At 36.5% G+C, this 18134-nt stretch overlaps 1 protein-coding gene across 2 annotated transcripts in view; it reads left to right on the forward strand.

The window, feature by feature from the left end:
- LOC131436580 (protein Fe65 homolog) overlaps positions 1-18134 on the forward strand; it is a 222722-nt gene continuing 204588 nt past the window's right edge. For both annotated transcript variants that reach the window (XM_058605386.1, XM_058605389.1), the window contains exons 1-2: positions 1-180; positions 7583-7638. The gene's annotated coding sequence lies outside the window, so the exon portion shown is untranslated. The remainder of the gene's footprint in view (positions 181-7582; positions 7639-18134) is intronic.

An 18134-nucleotide genomic window follows, 5' to 3' on the forward strand; every position in this document is an offset into this window, starting at 1 on the left:
TCATCTGGCAGTTTTTTCTGGAATATTTTATGAACATTTTTAAACGTTTATTAATATTTAAGTGAACTGCTGTTGCTTTAAGTTTATTCAATTGTATTTTTGAACATTTATACTCATGTGTGCATTCATAATAACAAAAACATATTTTTAACCAAGTACTTTAGCTGCTAAGAAGCATCGGTAAGTGTGATGGTATTTTGGGTTAGTCCCTTACGAATCATTCTTTGCAAGTTACTTCAAACGGCTTCGCTTCGCAGTTCGCTAGAGAATATAGTCATTAATAATTCATTTTGTATTGATTTTATAATAATGGTATCGCTTTGTATCCATGATCGTAAGTTATCTTTTCGTCTAACATTGATAGAAGGCCATAGATTTCTTAACAACGTCTAATGAACCACTCGCCCTTGTAGAAATTATGCTGGCGTAAAGAATTGCATTTGTACATAGTGGCATATGAAATCGATAAAATGTCATTGTACTGCAGGCATTAATTAGCTTTATGTTTTTTTTAGGGATTTCTTATAAATTGAAAACTTATAAAAATTCGGGGTGGTAATATATTTTAAATGAAAATATGTTAAAAAATAATTTATGCACCCCCTTTTCTCGAAGATGGCTGGACCGATTTTCATAAAGTTTCAAACGAAAGTCGTAGTATACAGCTTTTAGTTTTTTGCCCTTTCAAATTTGACTATTCCGCCAGCGGAAACAGGATTTTTAAGTGGATCATGAATCAATTTCTCATATTACCGGTTATCCGAAAGGTGCCATTGCTCGACTAAGTGACTTGGAACAGTTTTTTTTAAAGAAGGATAACTATTCTTCTACGTATAGGTATAGGTCATCGATTTATATGTTTCTATTCCATCTTTCTAATATATTTTTAAAGCTACCACGTCATAATTATTTAAAAAAATCATATATTTTACTTTGTTTTTTTTTGTCATAATGAAACAGTTCAAGAATGTTTTGATATGTTTCCAGTCAATCGAAGCAGAAATTTTGGACCTGTGCGCCGAGCTCTTACTTCTTCGCAGTATGAGATAAGCATAGATAAAGGCCTATAACTTGCTGAGTTTTGTTCAGATAGGCTTGAAAATTTCACAGAATATTCTTGAAATGTTTTACTATAAGAAAATAAAATTAAAAAAATAAATGTTTTTCCAAAGTGTTAGACCCTACCCGCCTCCTAAGCAGCTAACGGGTCCTCAAGAATAACAAACTTTATTACTGAAATAAAATTACTAAACATGTAATTTTCTTGCTACTCTATTTTGCTCGGGTTAGAACTATACGTGGCAGTAGAATGTTTTGGCTGAATTTCAGATTCTGCAATTAATGTTGCTGTGTTGGCTTGTTGTTGTCTAAGCGAACAAACGTTTACGTTTTTTTGTCAGATAGGACATTCGAAACAATTGGACCTATTATTTTCTCACATTTAAGGTATGGGAATTTATCAAATTTATTTTATTATTCATTGAACAGACGTCTTTTAAATATGAATTACCATAATACGACCATTTATAGTACACAGGAACCTCAATTTACGCGCAAAGTCGGAGGTGTGTAAATTAAATTTCACGCATATTAAAACATCGAGTTATTTCAAATTTTTCGCGCAAAACAGATTTTTCAATTCCATTCGATTTTAGTATAAGTAACATAAAAAATCTAACTTCGTCCATACACAAAAGCATCTAGGATCATTTGAGTTTATTCTGAGACTTTGTAAATCTGTAAGAGTGATACAAAAATCCAACAACTACTTGGAATATTGTCCTTAGAGACTACACTGTACCACAGCAAGAACTAACACGGCCAATGTCTAGTTTATGTTTGCTGTTCATATTTTCAGAGCCTCACATTGCTTATTTGTCTATTTATAGCTGGTCCAACATCAGTGAAAACAGGTTCTAAGATTTGCACGAGCAATCGGCAACTAATGTATAATTTTTCCACGATGTTCACAGTCGTGGAACTACACACGTTCTCAGTCATCCAAGAACTTCAGTGAAAACAAATCTTGAAATCTGTACAACCAATCAGCAGCATGTGAATAACTTATCAATGCTGTTCATAGTCATGGAGCTACACTTGTCTATTCTGATCTGATTCAAGAATATTTTCAGCCTTCCAAGGACTTCACTTCAGTAAATCACTAGTACGCACCGTAGAGATTGAGTTCATTAATGCACTTTGTTATTTTAGTAGTACATAAGGCCTCAATACCAGGTAGATTTGGATGGCATAGATCATTCACAACAAATTTATTAATTGCATATGATATTACGAGTAAGTGCCGAGGACAATAAGTTCATTATTGCAGTTTTTAACGCTGATAGATGTTAAGGCTTTACTCTAGGTAGTTTTTGGATAAACAAGCGCTTCCTTCATCACAATGATCCCATTCAATGAATGTGATACCACGAGTATGGACCACAAAAAAGAAACTTACTAATGTCATCGCTTACTCTGGTAGACCTTAAGGCATGTATTCCAAAGACAAAAACTTCCACAGACATTATTACAGTATTTGCTGTTCTCAATATCAATATACCTTAATATAGTTCAAAAGTCATACAGCAGTGACGCCAGTCACGCATGTATATTCTGATTTTTTCTAGGATACCCATGATCTTAACTAGATTCTACAAAACTAATCAATTGTGTAATGTGCATTTCATAATATTAAGTTTACTGAAGTATGCTGCATTGTTTTGTATACGAATAAATAAAAACTTTTTCCATCACGTTAGAACATTTTGTATGCTATTATCGCACAAATTAAAAAACATATCGCGTTATTTCAAATAAACCGCGTAGAAAAAGTAGCGTAAACAAAATCGCGTAAATCGAGGTTTTAATGTACCGTGATCAAAGCCCTTTCAAGAACGACATTGCGTTAGATCCGTAATGTCGTTGATAATGTTCTCATCAATTTCAAACGTGGAATACAAAAATTTTCAAATTGGTCACTTTATTTCGATTGAAGTATGTTAGAGTCTTGGAAGATTCCAGAGCGTGGCGCATCAATACCATTCACTCTATTTTTCAATAGCATTACTTGGTAAGGAGAAAACTACACCATTCCTTTTGTTCATTGTAAATTTCAGCAGTTTTTTGATCATTTGAAAACTTTTGTTTACAGACAACCTTGAAAGGTCTATTAGATTTTTTATTTGACAAATATTAAGGAAGGCGTTCGTGATCTTCCAACCCATCAACCAAGACTCGACATTCTCCTCTTCGACTGATTTGATATTTGGTTTTATATTGTTACAATCTGATTATAAAAGAATATCGTAAATGTTGTAAGAGCCCATTGGATTAACGGACGGGGAGTCCTTTCATATTCTTTTATTTTGAACCATAGGCTTACTTTGTAGCCTTTCTGGGAGGGCCCAGGCATTTTTTGAAGAATAGAAATAACCTTGGCTAAATTAGTCGCGGATTAAACGCGGATTAACTCGTATAAGCATTGAGAAAGACTGATTTTGAGATAGTCTTTGAAATGAATTAATTTTTGGATAGTAGGCCTTAAAACAACGATTGAATAATTATTAGAATTGAAAAAGGTTCATTTGCTTAGCATATAAGAGTAAATTCAGCAGCTGAGAGAATCATATGGTAGGTCTATAATATAACTGAAACTGAAACAACCGTATCCCCAGCAAGCCGTTTTAGTTTTTTTTGTTCGAACAGTTCTACTGTCAAATTTAAAACTGGTATACGCTGCCGTTCTTTTTTTCGATATTTGAAACACAGATAAAACACTGATGGGGCTGACAGTTTATTTTGTTATAAATTCTAGATTTAAAATTTTAAAACTGACATAGATTATGCATTTAGAACTAGAACACTCCTGAACATGCCCTAACTCTGGATAAATAGTCTGTGCAACTGAAAGTTCCACACCGACTAGTTGTTTCACAAATGTTATCCCTATTTCAATTGAAGAAAACATCGTTGTCAGTTTTTTAGTATTGCGATGTAGGTTCCGAAAAGATCCGATTAATTATTCTTCGTCGATGTATTTAACAACTTAATTATATTTAACAATATTATTTTCGATGTATTCCACAATAACATACTTCCTTTGCTGTCGAACATCCAATGATGTTCGCAAACGTGAAATAGATTTTTGTAGTTTTTGTGTTTTGTGTAGCTCATTTTTTCCATGTTCTGACAATATATTATGTTAGACGTGACATTGTAAATAGGATTACCTGATTTAGTAGAAAATTTAAAACATGTAAAAAGTTACTAAGAAGTCAAATCAGGAGTAAATCTACAATGCTTTGGATTTGCTGGAGCTTTTTTGGACTTGGAAAAATTCTGAGTTGCTTCCATATGGTTCAAGACTTGGTTGGGAATTATTAATACATCCATCATAAAGACTGTCCCAGAAAGTATGGACGCACTTTGATTTCGCCGTAAACAATTCACAAGTGTTAGATATTCAAATTTTATTCGATATACTGATAATATTAGACCACAACAACAGAATATTATTCTCAACATTTGCTACTTAGCCATTGTAGACTAGCTGGCGCACCTTCTTGCGAACGTTCCTCATTAAATTCCGTACAGACTTCGAACTTTTTCGAACTGTTGAATGGTTTCGGCTGCCGAGACATGTTTTTTAAGATGTGACTTCGTTAATGCCCAAAATTCCTCAATCGGTCGAAGTTGTGGGCAATTTGGTGGATTCATGTCTTTTGGGACGACAAGTTTACAAAAACGACTTCTACCCATGATTCGAAGACAACAGGATCCTTGTGGCTTCGAATCATGGGTAGAAGTCGTTTTTGTAAACATTCCTTGATGTATATTTCGCTGTTCATTGAAGCAGTGGTGATGAAGTGTTTCGGAATCTTACCGTAGCTACAAATTGCTTGCCAGACCATAGCTTTTTTACCGAATTTTTCGACTTCAATCGATGTCTCGGACTGGTTTAACACTTGCCCTTCTCGCACCGTATAATATTGTGGTCCCGGCAAGGATTTGTAATCGAGTTTTACGTAGGTTTCGTCGTCCATGATTATGCAGTTGAAATTTCCAACAAGAATTATATTGTACAGCTTTCGAACCTCGGCCTGATCGATGCTTCTTGTTTCGGACTACGTTTTGGTTGTTTCTGCATCTTATAGGTTCGAAGATTCAAACGTTCTTTAGCACGAAGAACATTTGACTTCGAAGTGCCCACTTTTTTGACCACATCCCGAACTGAAACTTCCTTCTTTTGCTCGAACGCCTTCAATATACGTTTATCCAACTGAGGGTTAGCAGGACCTTTTTTCGACCCGTTTTCGGTTTATCCTCAAAGGTGTTATCCTCACCGAACTTCCTGATTGCATTTCGCACGGCTTTTTCACTTACTCCTTCCATTTTTGCTATCTTTCTCAGTGACAGTCCGCGTTCTGTGCACCATTTGTCCACGCATTTCGAAACAAACTAATGAAAACGAATAAACAATTGCACAAGTGGTTAGAGAAGAGTGTAAACAACAGGACGCAGCCATAAAAAATTACAGACTCTGATCCATTGCGAAATGGCAGCGGTTTTTGATTGCGTCCATACTTTCTGGGACAGTCTTTATAGCATGAACCTGAACCTGAAGTGTGATTTCGATGACCTTTTTCTCACACTGCTCAACTTTCTTAGGGATACGAAATTTTAAGATCATCAATTACTAAAGTTTTCTCGTCAGTTGGGGTCAAGACTTCTACAAAAGACATTTTGAAACTACACAGATAAAAATATTTTGTGAATTTACATCTATTTTCATGCACATATTTGGTGCCGGTAATTAAACACAAAATTACTTTACAATTCTGTACGTTTCAATACATTTTAATCGCAAAATAAGCGTTAATTGAAAGATACAGTTATATTCATTGAAAATTCAATGCAATTCAATTTAGTTTTGCATCGATGAAGGTTTTCAATCAAAATTTCGATTCAACCCATGTCTATTCCATGTTACTATTGATTTACATCTCGTGTAAATTTCATTATTTCTTTCTGTGTACCCTTACAATGGATTCTTAGATTAGATTTTTGACATACCAGATTTTTGAGAGCTGGGATGGTATCCACTTGAAAGGAAATATAAAAACAAACTTTATACCGTGTTATGAAACAAATGAAAATCGAATACTGGAAATGGATCAGGGTCATTTCGCCGAAAGCCGTTTCGCCGAAAGCCATTTCGCCGAAAAGGTCATTTCGCCGAATCCTGAAATCGTCTTAATACGTAATTGGAATTAATTTAAAATAAAGACACATAAAAGATGAAAGCCGTAACGCCCGTTTTGTTGACATACAATTGTACTTTTTGAATAAAGATTGATTCATGAACCTCAGAACGGAGTTCCCAATAAAACTTGTTGACTATTAGCTACTAAGCATCAAAGCAATCGCATTCCGTTTACTAAGTGAAAATGAAAACAAATATCTAATGCGGCATTCCACATCGTTTTGGTTTATGTGCTGTCTGTCCTCGCTACCGCTCGTTCGGACCTAACTAAAGCAAAGAAACCTAGCTTTGAGTTAGACCTGTGCACCGATCAAAATTGTCAACATCGGAGGCTAAAGCGTCTTTTTGACCAGCGGCGGCGGCGAATCGGCGTGACGCCATTTCCTGATAATGTCGGTGGCGGGATTCGGCGTAATCAATTATAAACATATTATTAATTTTAATATTGATTCACACAGGACACCTTACCTAATCTAACCATACCCAATTTTACACAGTAGTAGTTCACACAAAAAAGTAGTAGTAATCACTTTGAAATCGATTTTCTTCTACTCCGAGTTTACTTTTATTGCTGATATCTATTTGTACTATTGAATGAACGAAAAAAAAGTTGCAAATCACAACTGTCGATATGAAAATTGTCAGAAGAACCCTTCTTTTCTTGGTTCCATTTTTCAGCGACACCTGCCGCTAATTCAGTTTTGCGATAATGTGCCAATAGCTCAAAACCTTTTAAACAAAGGAAAAAAACGGCTTTGACCTCGGTAGTACTGATTTTCAGTACAAGTAGGCGGAAAATGCTTTAGTGATTAATTTTCAGTGAATTTTCATGAAAACTGTAAAAAAATGTTCCACATTGATATAATCATTTAATCGGCGGCATGATTAAAATTTGATAATCGGCGCGCTGATCATCTTTTTCTTGAATTGGTGGCATGTCGAAATTATCGGCGACGGCGGGTCGGCGGCCGACTCAGCTGGTGTCGCCGAGCCATTTTGGCATCGGTTATGTGGTTGCGCCACATCAGACATATAGGAGACATAATAACACTAAAAAATAATATGATGTATTCGAAATTACCTTCCTTTTCGGCGGAATGTCCTTTTCAGCGAAATGATCCTTTTGGCGAAATGACCCTTTCGGTGAAACGACTTTCGGCGAAATGACCTAATCGGCGAAACGACTTTCGGCGAAACGACCCGCTCCCACTGGAAATAAAGCCGTCAATTAGTGTAATTAATGGAGATTGAATTCTCAGAAATTGAAGAAATGATCTACCAATACTTGCAATAATAATTTAATATATTTTTACTCTTCAGATTACTGATTCTTCCATTCAGCATTGAACCGGGTCCAGAGTCAAAAGAAGTGCATGGTAAGTAATTAAAAAAAACTAGAAAAAATGAAGATTGAATAAATTACACCCAAACCTCCGTTTATGAACACTCTTATACGTTACCTCTTTTTACGTAACTCATTTTACGAAACAAATCCCAAATAACGTAATCTTTTTTTTACGAACCAAATCCCAAATAACGTAAACTTGTTTTACGAACCTACTTCGTAAAAAGAAGTTTTGGCATACATCGAAAGCGATTGGAAACTACTACAATATGGGTATTTTTGGAACGGGTTTAAAGAGTAGATTCCGGAAAATGATGTTTGAGGTACTTCTGAAATTCAAGATGCCGACTTCCGGTTTCTTGATATTCCTTAAAAACCGGGTATTTTTAGAACGGGATTGATGAGTAGATGTCGGAAAACGATGTTTGAGGTGGTTCTGAAATTCAAGATTTAGGTTTCTTGATATTCTTAACAAACTCTTACAGTATAGGTATTTTCGGAACGGGATTGATGAGTAGATGTCGGAAAAGGATGTTTGAGGTGGTTCTGCAATTCAAGATGACGACTTTCCGGTTTCAAAACGATCACAAACATCTTTCTTTTTTGGTACCTACACACCAAATCTTTTCTGAAAATATCCAAATTGTGAGTATTTTTAAAGAATATCAATAGAGTGGAAGTGATCATCTTGGATTCAGAACGATCACAAACATCGTTTTTATGACATCACATCAAATCCTTTTCTAAAATACCCATACTGTAAGGGTTTTCAAGGTATATCAAAAACCGGAAGTTGCCATCTTGAATTTCAGAACGAATAAGCATCGTTTTCCGATATCTGCTTATCATTCCCGTTCCGAAAATACCTGTATTGTAAGGGATTTCAAGAAATATCAAAAACCGGAAGTCGCCATCGTGAATTTTATAACCACCGCAAACATCGTTTTTCGACATCTGCTCGTCAATTCCGTTCCGGATATACCCATATTGTGAGGGTTTTCAAGGTATATCAAAAACCGGAAGTCGCCATCTTGAATTTCAGAACCACCTCAAACATCGTTTTCCAACATCTGCTTATCAATCCCGTTCCGAAAATACCCATATTGTTAGAAGTTGTAAGCAATATCAATAAATCAGAAACCGCCATCTTGGATTTTGAATCGAGCACAAACTTAATTTTCTTGCCCTTACTCTTCACATCCGTTTCGAAAAAAGCCATATGATGGGCGGTTTCCACATTCATTACACAAAACTTTTTTTACGAAGTAAATTCCAAATAAGGTAAACTTTATTACGAACTACCTCTTTTTACGAACCTCCGTTTAGTTCGTAAATGGAGGTTTCGGTGTACCAATTTTGCAGTAAATCGCAAAACTGTTTGTTAAGTTTTTTGAAATTTGGTGCCTTTAGTACAAAAATATCCCGGTTATTTGCCTAACACTCTACATGTTCTACTTACTTCCATCATGTATCTGGAATCTGAGTTTGTCTTATTTTTAATATTATACGCCACCGGCCGACCAAATGTCACTGGAAAAAAATACATGCGAGTACAAGTTTGCTATTAAACACGAGTAGGAATGAGACGAAATTGAATTTTTGATGTCTTCTCCACACTGTACATAAGCTAGGTTATGAGTTGGGTTGTTTAATATCGTCTTTGTACTTGCTCTATAAGTCCTCAATTCGAGAAAATACAAACAGTCAGACGGAACGCCTTGGTGTCGCGTAAGTAGATAGCACAAGAATGAAAGTTTTCAATGACACACGTGCAGACGGTGGAATACTTCCGGAGAGAACGAGTCGCCGTACGCATCATGTCTGTATGATGCTCCTGTTTTTCCATGGATTTTTTTTCTGTTCTGCACGACTCTTTTGGGACGGGTATAAAACTGTGAAATGGAAATGAAATTGCCGGATTTGCGATCCGTTACCAAGCTGTCCATTTCATTTTTTTCTATATTGATGGACAACCTGTAGCATTGATTAATAAAAATGTTTCGAGTTAGTAAAAAGTGTGCAATGACATGCATGAATGAAATATATGAAATGATTCGATTATAGGTAACATTATAATATCAAAACATAATAGAGTTTGTTTGTAATATTAAATATATTTGTTTCCTTATCTTAAAGAACAGTAGACTAGACAAACAGCGAGCTAGGAAAGCAATTATTTTGTTAGACACTAACAAGTTGTATAGTCTCTAGCATTTCTCGTAATTTTCCGAAAAGGCACCACGACTGCTAAGGTTTTATGGAGAGAAATCAAGACAAGAAGCAATGGATGTACTGCTCGTTTGGTTGATCTGGGTTGGCGTTGTTGGCGCTACGGGTGAAAATCTTGACGAGAAAGCTACGTATGTACATACACGGAACCCCTCGCGATCGTGAAACAACCAAAATGTTAGTTGTTTTTCTGAATTCGATTGGTTAAAATTTGGTACAACTAATCGATTGTTGTTTCAACTAAACTGTCATTTTTGTTTTTCGATTAGCAGAAACGATGGTTGAAACAACTAATTCAACTGTTTGAAAAAAAATGCTGTCAATTAGTGAGGACACATACCTTTCAATTTCAACAAATATTTTAGTTGAAATAACTGGTGTTGTTATTGAAACAAAATTCTGTTAGTTGAAAAATAAATCGGTTTTATTTGTTTGTTTGTTTTGAGATCAGTAAAGATCTAAATTCTAAAAAAAATACTTCTGATTCGATCGGAAATGATTGATGTAGAAAAACGTTTTTAATCAGCAAAAGTGCCCGGAGGGGCGAGTAAATTAGCGAAATTATTAAATTTACCTAAAATGATGCCTTCAAACGGTTGAACTAAAGTTATGCACTGATAATTTTAGTCAATTTATATGAGCTTTGGTGCATCAACCGCTGGGAATTGGAATTTTGCGACGGCAATTCAAACGCGCCATTCAATCGCAGCGCGTTCTGTGCGTTTGAAACCCTTCGCTCCTGTTACTTTTATAAATTAAATTCGTGTCAAAAAGCGTTTTATTGCTAATGCATGAACATAATCGTCGGTATCAAACAGCTGGAAGTAAAACAGTCTGCTGGAAGTAAATCAATGATCGAATTTGAAGCATAAAATTTTTGCGCATACCTGAAACATTACGAGATGATCATTTTCTAATTTGTCACCAAATCTTTTTTATCTTAAACAAGGTTAATTTTATCACAACACCGCTGTTAGATAAACACTTGTTATCATAAATTTCTCAAATCGAATGAACACAATTTCACCAAACGCTTTAACCATCGATGTTGTTTTCATTGACATTTTGAAGCGACGCGAACAGATTTCAACTAAAAAAGTTGTTGATTTTGCATTGCGATTATTGTTTTGCTTTCAACTGTCTCCGGCATTTGACAGCATTCAAAACAACATATTTTTTAACTACTTGAATATATGCAAATCAAAAACCATATTGGTTGAATCTAAAAGAAATTAGTTAAATCAACTGTCGCAAAAATCAAAAACTGCGATATCGCAATTTTATGATCGAAGGGTTCTCCGTGTATCTTCGGTTTTTCACAGTGGGATGGCTCCACAGGGGAAACATACTCAGAAAACCGGCAGACGAAATAAGCGAATTGCTATTCTCTTATACATATATTTTTATTTATTCAGCATGCGAATCCTCTAGCATTCTTTGGAAGTAGCAAATTCGGTGTGTTTGGAGTTAGCTTCGACTGCAAAAAAAAATGTTGAAGTGGATACTGGTTGAATTGTTCTCGAATAATACTGCTTGATTTGGTATGAATGAAAATTGAAATGAAATGTTCTCAATGTATGCTTGAACAAGTTACAATAAGTGAAATACCCGTCGTGCCTTTTAGACTGATACTTAATATACCACTATTATCGACAAAGGCATGGTAAATTGATCATAAGTAAAGTCATATGGTTGAAATTATTCCAAACTTATAGCCTATCTTTCGTCTTCTGGCAGTTTCTTGGTAAAATATTGAAACATGTTTGACATGTTTCTACCGTACACTTATTTGGCACAAACATTTTAATATTTATTCGTACGTGCATTACTCGTTCAGCTATTTCTGGGGGAACTTTATAACCACTCTTCGTTTAGTCACGAACCTACACTCAGTGCCAACTTTCTTTTCTGGAAATGAAATAGATTTGAAGGAAACTAAATGTACTAAATAGTTCTATGGCTATATATTGTTAAGATGGAACAGTTCTCATTCTTTGAACATGCCTTGTAACATTCATAAACTACTGACTGGTTTAAAATTAAAAATTAAAACACCAAACTTTTTCCAACATTTAATAGTAAAGTGTTGGTAGGTTGATATTTAAATGGAAAGCTAGGCGTAATAAGTATTAAATAATCAGTAATTGTTTTATTTAGGCAGTACTTAAAAACCACTGTATTTTCCAGTTTTATATTTCAATATATTTGCACAGAAAATAATAATTAAATTTACACGAAACATAAATAAAGGGTAATGTGAAAAAATCTTCACTTGAATCCAATATTTCATTGAAATCCACTATCGGTATGAAACTTAGTTGAGGTGAGTTGAATTTTCAATTGAAAGGCATCTCAATTTTGCTTACAAATAGATTAGAAAAATGAACTAAAATGCATATCTGTATTCTATTTCGTGCTCTAAATATATGCATGGAAAGAAAAGTAAATTAACAAAATATTTTCAACTGTGTATCAGAAATCAGAACAAATTGGCTCAAATGGCACGTTCCCCTTGATATTTGGAGATTTGTGCCTTGCCATCAATTAGTTTTTAGCATCATTTTCCCTATATATAAGAGGGAAGGATTAAAAGGAAATGGTAAGGGTTGGACTAGGATGATGGGAAAAATTGACGACACAAAAACACATAAAAGCAGAAGTAAATTCTGCACCCCTAAGGGATGCCGAACAATCTGCTGAAGATCACATTTAGTGGAAGCAGAAGTAAATTCTGAACCTCTACGAGGTCCCGAACAGTCTGCTGTTAATAAAACCTCCAACCTCCGAGAGGATTTAGAGCTCTTACAAAAGCGACACCATTCTGCACTCCCGGAAGAATGCAGAACGATTCGCAGTATGTACGAGCAGAAGTAAATTCGGTACCCCCTAAAGGATGCCAAACAATCTGCTAAATCCTATTTAAGGTGAATACAGAAGGGATTCAAACACTCCAGGAAGAACGATGATCCCTTCTGACTATAGCTCCTTACCACATTGGGTGAGAAACGAGAGAATATCCTTCAATTTTAGCTCCGCATACACAGACTCAACCATGTATGGAGAACCCAAAACCCGGATACGTAGCTGCGTCAATGCGGGACAGTTACATATCAGATGATATGAAGTACCATAATCGCATTCACACAAATCACACGAATAATACTCAGCACGTTGAACAGTAGCCATGTGATAATTGAGTTTGCAATGTCCAGTCAGAGCTCTGACCAGAATACTGCAATGATGCTTGGAGAAATGCAGTAGACACTTTGACATTTTCAGATTTAAATCTGGTAGAAATGCTTTTGTCTGAGCGCAAGTTTGCAAGCTGCGCCAGTAGTTGGCATGTTTGGATGCAGCCCAAGAACGAATCTTGTGCTTTATCCAACTAGTTGAAAGTGGTAAAGCTGGTTCAGGACCAACGAAATCATTCGTTGCACCAGCTCTAGCCAACTCATCAGCCCATTCATTTCCAGTAATACCAGAATGGCCGGGTACCCATAAGAAGTAAATAGCATTTGAAATGCTGAGGTCTTCAATTTGAGTTCGACATGCGATCACTAGATTCGACCGTGAGTCATTCGAACTGAGTGCTTTTGAGGCTGCCTGACTGTCGGAACAAAAATTCGTTTACCACAGATCCTCTGCTGAAGCGCCGATTGTATTCCGCACAGAATCGCGTAGATTTCTGCTTGGAACACAGTACAGTATCTACCAAGTGAATGAGACTGCTCCAGCCTCATTTCACGACAGTAGACACCAGCACCAGCACGACCATTCAACAGAGAACCGTCCGTATAACAAACTATGTGTTCATCAAGGATAGCCTGGGGGTGTTTCCCGCGGACCCACACGGACCGAAGGATGCGGCCAACGTCATCTGGAAGACTCATGACATATTCCATCCACCGGGTGCCGATCGCCAGCTGAAGGCTGGATCTGCCAAAGTCGATCACTGCGATCCCAATACAACACTATCCAATTATACTATCCTAGTTTTAAGTTAGTCGTTAAGAATAAAATTAGAAAAAGCCCTTGGCACCTTAGAGCTTAAGCAGTGTGCCTTAAAAAATTATATTATTGAATAAAAAACAAACTATGTGTTCATCAAGTTGTCGCTCCAGACAACCAGACAACCATTCCTCACGAAGAGGATAGCTCACATGGAAACCATATGCTAAAATTGGTCTAACGATAGTTGTGTAGATCCAATGAATATATCTGGGTTTGAGTCCCCATGATTTCCCAAAAGCTCGTCCGCATTGGCCGAAAGCCATACAAGCTCTCTTAATCCTGAAGTCAATGTGAGCAGACCAATTCAGTTTTGAGTCAAGAATAACCCCGACGTATTTAACTTGATCGACCACAGTGACCTCTGAACCAAAGAACTGTAACGGACGAGCTCCTGTGATTATCTTACGATGAGTGAAAAGCACCATTGATGTTTTGCCCGGATTTACAGACAATCCAACCTGACAACACCATTGTTCAACAGATCGCAGGGCTTGCTGCATTAAATCAAAGAGAGTGTTAATGCTTATACCGGTCATCAATATATGATAATCGTCGGCAAAACCATAAGTCGGAAATCCAAGATTATTAAGTTTCCTTAACAAACCATCAGCGACTAGGTTCCATAAAAGTGGGGATAGTACACCACCTTGAGGACACCCACAGACACTCAGCTTTCTAATCTCTGCTTGCCGAAGCGATGAACAAAGAAGTCGATTGCTAAGCATTGCGTGTATCCAATTTGTGATACTTGAAGGTATGCCATGACCACGGGCAGCTTCCAGAATTGAATTGAAAGACACGTTATCAAAGGCACCTTCGATATCTAGGAAAACTCCCAAGCAAGATTGCTTTTGTGAGAAAGCTTTTTCAATGTTGTACACAACATCATGTAACAGGGTTGTAGTGGACTTTCCACGCTGGTAAGCATGTTGCATTCCATGTAGCGGATGCACGCCCAGACTAACATTCCTGATATAGTGATCGACTATGCGTTCCACTGTTTTAAGAAGAAATGAGCTAAGACTGATAGGCCTGAAACTCTTCGCTTCCTCATAAGTGTCGCGACCGCCTTTGGGAATAAATTTGACAATTATTTCCTGCCAGGCTCTTGGAATATATCCTGTCGCAAGACTAAAAGTAAGTATTTTCTTCAAAACATGTTTGAAATGTTTATACCCTTTCTGCAGTAACACTGGGAAAACTCCATCCTTTCCAGGAGACTTGTACGGAGCAAAACTCTCAACTGCCCATTTGACCGATTCAATCGTCACAACGCTTCGAGCAAGGGCCCAAGAATCGTAACTACCTGAAAAAGTTTCGGGAAGAGCTGTCGGTGATGGATCCATACATCCTGGAAAGTGAGTGTTAGAAAGGCAGTGAAGTACATCACTTTCATCAGACAAGTGTTCACCATCTGAAGTTCTTAAGAAACTGACATTAAAATCCTTAGACTTCGAAAGTAACTTATTTAATCTGCTAGCCTCGTTGAGACTAGAGACATTTGTGCAGAGGTTTTTCCAACCACTTCGCTCAGACGATCGAAGAGCATTTTTGTAAGCCCTTCGAGCCGACACGAATGCCTCCGACCCATTTCTGCGTCGGTGGTTCCAAGCTCTTCTGCATAGTTTCCTTAGTCTAGCAAGTTCAGCATTCCACCAAGGAGTTCCTCTAGTAGCTCGCACAATCCGAAGTGGACAAGCCTCTTCATATGCTGCAACTATGAGTGAATTTGTCTCGTCGACAACATTTTCCAAATCAATTGGGGTTTCAATTGGTGGTTGGTACCCGTAAAATCTAGTCGCCAAGCCCTTTACATAGAGGTCCCAGTTTGTAGATTTGGGATTACGATATGTGATAATATCAATGATGTTATGTTTGAATGATCAAAGAATATGTACTTATGATCAGACAACGAAGGTTCGAGCTCATCGGAGACGAGCCAATTCACCAACTCATGCGCAATCCTATCAGAGCAGAGAATTACGTCCAAAACCTCCTCTCTTCCAGATCTCGCAAAAGTTGGACGGTTTCCTGCATTGACTATGTGCAGGTTTGTACTGCTCACAAATTCCATCATATCAGAGCCTCTCGAATTTATATCTGTGCTGTGAGTTGAATTTTCAATTGAAAGGCATCTCAATTTTGCTTACAAATAGATTAGAAAAATGAACTATAATGCATATCTGTATTCCATTTCGTGCTCTAAATATATGCATGGAAAGAAAAGTAAATTAACAAAATATTTTCAACTGTGTAAGGATAGGTGCTGATCGATATGGATCGACCGAAAGCTTCTCACAATTAATGATGATTTTGTTACCGAGGTCGTGGTCGTGGAACAAATTTTTTTCACGGCTAAATGTTCATGCCAACTAACATATAAGTAAGCTTTGCACACTAATGCCCAAGACTGCCTCCATTTCACGGTGCGTCACATGGCGATAGCATCGATGTTTTCTGGCAAAATAATTGATTTTGGACGACTTTCTTTGCATTCATCGGAAAGTGAACTACGAACACGATTGATTTCGTTATACCAGTTTTTACAGTCGTATAGAACGGTGCTACACTGCCAAAAGTCGAATTAAGTTGATTGAAGTACTCTTATCTTGATAATCCTTGATGAAAATCGTAATGAGGTAAAATTTTCAACTCACTGTAAACAAAACAAATAGCGCTCGAATGATAGAATGTTCTGAAGATGGTAATGGTTAAAAATGTTAAACTTTATGATGGAAATGGCATGTGTTATTTATATTATTCTAAGAATTAATGATGGAACATTCCACTTGTGGTGTAAATCATATTCGTATTCTTAGCTGGATTATTTACAATGATCTGGTTATTCTATACTGTCAGGCAGGCCCGTGCGCAGGGTGGGGTTTTGGGGGTTTTAACCCCCCCCATGAAGAATTTTTTTAAAATTAAGTTTCATGAACAATGGAGTACTTATTATATAAAAGTGCAAATAACTTGACAATTCATATTTTTTATCAATTTATAAACTGACATAATTTAAATCCCCCCCCCCCCCCTTTTAATGATTTCTGCGCACGAGCCTGTCAGAATTCGTTTTACATTGTCAATGGATGAGGCACCTTTTCGCCTTTTGGACACCCCCCTCTCCCCTTGAAACCCCCCCCCCCCCCCATGGATGATTCCTGCGCACGGGCCTGCTGTCAGAGACCGAATAAATCAGCTCGAATGTTTTCCCTGGAGTAGGGCACCGCACAACATAACAATATTATAATTATGAAAATCACCATTTGAAATGTAAAATTGTAGAATGTAAAATTATAGGAATTCACTCTAATTCACTTAAGGGTGTTTTTTTAGAGCTTAATGATTTGAAACTTCAATGAAACACATTCCAAATGATAAAATTAATTTTTTTTAAACGGTAGATAATTTCTTGGCATTTAACATTTGAAAATGATGACCAATGACTTTTTTTATCCACATAAACCAATGACTTCAAACCACAAAAATACGGAGGCCAATTCACAGGTCCATTTCTCGAAATAATGTTGTCGTTAAAATGTTATTTTAATAAGTCTATCGTTTCGGTCGTAGTATGACAAGTAGCACCATCCTGTTGAAACCACATTTCAATTTCATTGAAGATTTGCAAAACAATACTGAGTAGTGACGTCACTTTACACTGTCAAAACAATTTTCAGACAATAGAGTAATCCCAAAACAAACCTCCCTGAAAAAAACAAACCTTCTAAAAACTACTATTTAGAAAACAAGTAAAAAAATTTCGTGCTACTTGAGCAAATTAGTTCTGAATCTCACTGCGATTTGCTCACACCTCACAAAATTCTCTGATTGAACATCATTTAACAGTGAACGGTGGTTTGTTAACTTCTTTATTTTAATTTCAATAGGTGTTATTGTAAATGGAAACAAGCCACCGGTACATTTTAAACATTGACTTTACGAGTTCATTTGTGATGTCATCTTGCAAAACCTAATTGTCCTCGGGATCATTTAATGGAATATGTACTAAGATGCACGCTAGATGTCTGGACTCAAATAAAAAACCATAGTTACTAAAAAAAATTGGGTAATGGATCAGTAAGCTCGAACGATGTTGTGTCGTAGAACATTAAATAAAATATTGCACGGATTGTTTCATTTAGCATAAATATCGCATATTTTTTAAAATATGATGAAACGACCGTACATGCAATGTACTCTTAACTCTTAAATAAGAACAGCTGTTGTGATTTTGAAGGGTTTTCAGACGAGAACGTTAAAACGGATAAAAACAACAGTTCTGAT

This window comes from Malaya genurostris, chromosome 3 (genome assembly GCF_030247185.1).
Source record: "Malaya genurostris strain Urasoe2022 chromosome 3, Malgen_1.1, whole genome shotgun sequence".
Taxonomy (NCBI): Eukaryota; Metazoa; Arthropoda; class Insecta; order Diptera; family Culicidae; genus Malaya; species Malaya genurostris.